The 5,000-nt window shown below is 48.0% G+C and overlaps 1 protein-coding gene across 1 annotated transcript in view; it reads right to left on the bottom strand.

The window, feature by feature from the left end:
- The window catches only part of Lck (LCK proto-oncogene, Src family tyrosine kinase), a 27,657-nt gene extending 25,915 nt beyond the window's left edge, over positions 1–1,742 (bottom strand). The window contains exon 1 of the mRNA XM_032897081.1: positions 1,632–1,742. The gene's annotated coding sequence lies outside the window, so the exon portion shown is untranslated. The remainder of the gene's footprint in view (positions 1–1,631) is intronic.
- Positions 1,743–5,000: the final 3,258 nt, after the last annotated feature.

Raw genomic sequence — 5,000 nt, 5'->3', positions numbered from 1 at the left:
GTCAGTATTATCTCTTTGATTTTGCCAGGCACTTTAAAAGCAAGGGCTTTGTTACTGTGTCTTTATAAACAGACTGAAATTTGGAGTGAGCAACTAAACTGCTCACCCAGACAAACAGCCAGCCTGGAATTGTTCCTGGGCCTCTCTGATGCTGAAAAGTTGGTGTGTGTGTGTGTGTGTGTGTGTGTGTGTGTGTGTGTGTGTGTGTGTGTGTGTTTATACTATACCACACCCCTTGCACCTTTGACTTTATTCTGAGGTCTCTATGGTCCCGGAGAGCAGCACCAGGGACTAGGAACCTTAGCTTTCTGTCCCAAGAACCTTCCAGAATGAGCCTTCCCAATACTGCCTTGTTCAGGAAGCTTCTGGATTCCCTTGAAAGAAACTTCTCCCTCCTGTCTGGTCTCAACCCATTCTCTTCTTTTGTCCTCTGGGCTCTTTTGAGAAGACCCACCGTCCTGAGTTCCAAAAATGAAGGACCCTGTTGGATTCCTCTCCCAGTCAGCACAGGGTCAGGTGCCTAGGGGACTGCTGTTCAAGGACAGATGAGACACAGGAAGACCAGTGTTTCCTGCCCCGAAAGGAGGCGAGAGGTCTTGGAAGAGGTTGGCATATGCTGACAAGATGGAAAGTCTGTTTTATGAACGTCTCCGGCAAGGCAAGGGAAACCTGGAGAGTCAGCGGAGGTAGAGCCTTTCCCCCAGAGTTTAGAGTTAGTAAGAGAACGGGAGGGAAGTGGTTGGTGACAAGATTCTGGGTCTGTACCCTTTAGGGTCTGAAGCAAGAAGGCCAACATGTACACGCAAATATAACTGAGTTAAGACAGGACGGGGACAAGGGCAAAGGCAAGGATATCCTGTCCTGACACTTGGCAGGACAGGAGCGGTGACATTCCAGAGGGAAGTTCAGAAGTTCTTGCTCTGCGCCAGCTGTACCCCGTCCGAGATAAAAATATTCTGTCCTCTTCCCTTCTCCCATCTCATTCACTTCCAACTTCCCCAGGAAACACACGTCCATTCTGAATAAGCACCCTCACATATCTATCCGCTTCTCTGGTGACTTCTCGGTCGTTCGAGGTGCTGGTGCCTAAGGCTCCCATCAATTCTCATATGTCCACCTGGATCCCGTGGGTTACTCTTTCATGAGTTTCTGCCACTCAGGTCTGCCTCGGGGACCCGGGGATCGATTCCTGGGTCCCTGCCCTCATGACTGCCCATCTAATCACTCTGTGTGACACAGGCGTAGGAGGAGCCCAGCTTAAGCCATCACTCTCTCGAAAGGTCCTGCTGTGCCACTGACCAGTGTGAGGAGGTATAGGTTAGGCAGGGTCATGGCCACCGTCGGGCCTCAGACACCTCATCCTATGAGCTCAAGGAACTGAACTGGTGACTGCTGATGGCCACCTTAACACTTGACATTGTGCTGGATCTTCGAGAAGTACCGAGAAGTATGTGGTGAGTGATAGACAACTGATGGCAGGGGCAAGAGCCACCAACCCAGCCAACCTCCAGGAAGACATTTCTGAAAGGCAACTGCACACCTAGGGAGCCTGGCCCTCCACAGATGCAGTCTTCTGCTGCCTGACTCCCACCATAGCCCGCCTCCCCACTGTTGTTCCCAGTAGCCCTTACCTGCCCAGCCTGGGAGCCTTCTGGCCTATTCACATGATGACCCTGGCCTGGCTTGGCTGCTTGGACCCGGTTTCAGCTCTCCTCGCCTTCGTAGTCACCACCTGTCTCCTCGCGCCCACGTTCCACCCTGACTTCCTGTCTCCTTCTGAGGGCTCCACAGCCAACCCAACCCCAGCAACCCAACCACAAGCCTCCAGCACCCCAGGCTTCCTGCCGCCATAGGCCTAGACCCTCTACGCCTCTCGGGTCCCATACATTCCCAGGCCAGCTTCTACTCATACTGAGGGAGGCACTTAGTGGGGGAAGTGGAAGGGAAGGTCATGAATGATGGCACAGGTCTATAATCCCAGCATTCTGGAGGCAGACAGGAGTGGCTACATACAGAGTTCCAGACCAGCCTGAACTCCTCAAGCCCGGGTCTCAAAAAACCAATCATCACCATCGTCATCATCATCATCATCATCAACAACAACAACGACCACCAATGAGAGAATTTTTTAAAAAATGAGTATAGCCCTGACTATTCTGAAACTTGCTATGTAGACCAGACCATTGTTGCCTTGAACTCACAGAGATTCACCTGCCTCTTCCTCCCCAGTACTGGGATTAAATAATCAGCTCACTATATGTGGCAGGAAAGGATGTTTGACAGAGCGCTCCTCCTGCCCTCTAAGATACTCCTGGGTAAGAGATCCAAAGGGAGCCTTTACCCCCATGAGCTTACAAGTTCAGCTTACAGGGAGAGGAAATGGTGCTACAGACAACTATGGTTGTGCTGTGCAGGAACTGGGTGGCCTTTAATTTAGCCTGACAGCAAAGGCGTCTCTTTCTCAGAGTGGAAGCCCAGTCAGTGTCTCTGTTAAATAGTTGCATGTTCTCTAGCAGAACCAGCAGTCCCATTCTCTGGTAGAGCAGTACCCATGTCATCTTGCGTAACAGGACAGCAGCTGGGTTAGAGTCCCAGGGCAGGCCTCTGATAGTCCAATGTTGACAGCCTGCTTCAGGAGGAAGAAAAGAGAACCTCATGCCTTAAGGCTATAGTGACTGGCTGGGGCATGGTGGTGCACAGCCTTAATCCCAGCATTCCGGAGGCAGAGGCTGGCAGATGGATGTGAGTTTCAGGCCAGACTAGCTTACATAGTGAGTTCTAGGACAGCCAGAGCTACATAAAAAGACTTTGTCTTGATAGATAGATAGATAGATAGATAGATAGATAGATAGATAGGATAGATACATAATACATACATGATAGATAGACAGATACATAGATAAATACATATATAGATACATACATAGATACATACATAATAGATGCATAGATACATAGTTACATATATACATTACATACATGTCTAAATACATAGATAGATATCTAGATAGATAGATAGATAGATAGATAGATAGATAGATAGATAGATGAATAAAACAACAGGCAGGGGGACAGGACAGCACAGCTGAAGAAGGTAATTCCAGTAGCGGCAAGGTCACACCCCAGGGAGCAAGCACATAACCATAACCATGTATTGCCACAGGTACAGGACAGAGAAAGCATACTGCACGGGCATCTGTGGCAGGCAGGGGACATTCCGACATCAGCAGGAGTTTAAGAACTTTGCTGCCGGCAGGCAAAAGTGAGGATTGTGTCCACCACAGGCAGAGGGCCAGGCTATCAGTGATGTGAGGAACCCCAAATGGCCCCTATCGGGGCCAAGAATGGGTCCTGACCTCACTGGAAGGAAAGTGTAAATGTGTCACCTCCTGAGCTACGCTGAGTGAGTGGGTGGGGGAGGGGAGCCCACAGAGCATTGTTGGGGTTTGTGAGGTAGGAGCTGAAGCTGTGTGCACCTCAGCTGCAGAGGGAAGGGGGAACAGGAAATGGGGGGAGGAAGCCTGAGTTGGAAAGTCAGACAAAGAGAGAAACACAGAAACAAAGGCTGAGAAAAAAAAAAGAAAAAAAAAAAAAAAAAAAAAAAAAAAACCCAACCCTCAGAGTGACAGAGCCGCAGATGTGTCTCCAGACGCGGTGCACAGCCAGCCACCCTCACTTAAAAACCTTAGCGTTTTACAGCTCATCTCAACTTCAGCACATGCCTGGGGGGCGCCGTGCTAAGGAGCAGTGCTTGAATTTGTTGGGTGTGCTCTAAAGTAAGGCGTATCTGGCTGCCTGTGGAGCAAGAATTAGCAATCGCTGCAAGGCCCTGAGTTCAGTTCTCAGCTGGGGGAAGGGGGAGGAAGTGACTCTTTGCTTGTTTGTTTTTGTTTTTTTTTTTTTTTTTTTTTCCCGAGCTGGGGACCAACCTAGGGCCTTGCGCTTGCTAGGCAAGCGCTCTACCACTGAGCTAAATCCCCAACCCTTGTTTGTTTTTTTTTTAATTTGTTTGTTTGTTTGATTATTTTTGGGTTTTTGGAGACAGGATCTCTTTCTAAGTGGTCCTTACTGACCTGGAACTCACTCTGTAGACCAGGCTGGCCTCAAGCTCACAGAGATCCGCCTGTCTCTGCCTCTTGGATACTAGGATTAAAGAAATATGGCTTCACAGTGGCTTGATCTTTTCATTGTCTAATAGAGATAACCAGGGGAAGCCAGGCAGAATGGTGCACACCTGTAATGCTGGCACTCCAGAGGCAGAGGCAGGTGAATCTCTGTGAGTTCAAGGCCAGTATGGTCTACAGAGTGGGTTTCAGGACAGGCAGAGCTATGTAGCAAGACCCTGGATCTTGGTAAAAGAAAAAAGAAAGAAAGACAGAAAGAAAGAAAGGAAGAAAGAAAGAAAGAAAGAAAGAAAGAAAGAAGGAGATAAAATAAATAGGGGACGGGGTTGGGGATTTAGCTCAGCGGTAGAGCACTTGCCTAGCAAGCGCAAGGCCCTGGGTTCGGTCCCCAGCTCCGAAAAAAAGAAAAATAAATAAATAAATAAATAAATAAATAAATAAATAAATAAGGAGTTAATTTGAACACAGAACTACCTACCACTTTCTGCTTTCTTCAAGTCTTCGATTTACCTAAATCACCTGTCATGAGAATGGTATAAGGTTTTAAGTCTGCGGGCTGGAGAGATGGCTCAGGAGTCAAAAACAAAACAAACAAACAAACAAACGACTACTTGCTCCTCTTACAGGGGATCTGAGTTCGGTTGCCCGCATCCACAACAGGCAGCTTACCACAGCCTGTAACCCCAGCTCCAGTTAATCCAATAACCTCTTCTGGCCTCTCTGGGCGCACTCACACACAATTAACAACCACAATAAATCTTCATTTTAAATTTTTGTTGTAAAAAAAAAATAAATAAATTTTTGTTGTTTCTTCTATTTCTGGTTTTGATAAAGGTAGAGAAATAGATCAGGCCCTGTTATGGAGGCTGGGTGCCA

This window comes from Rattus rattus, chromosome 1 (assembly GCF_011064425.1).
Source record: "Rattus rattus isolate New Zealand chromosome 1, Rrattus_CSIRO_v1, whole genome shotgun sequence".
Taxonomy (NCBI): Eukaryota; Metazoa; Chordata; class Mammalia; order Rodentia; family Muridae; genus Rattus; species Rattus rattus.
This window is presented reverse-complemented; position numbering and strand designations above follow the sequence as displayed.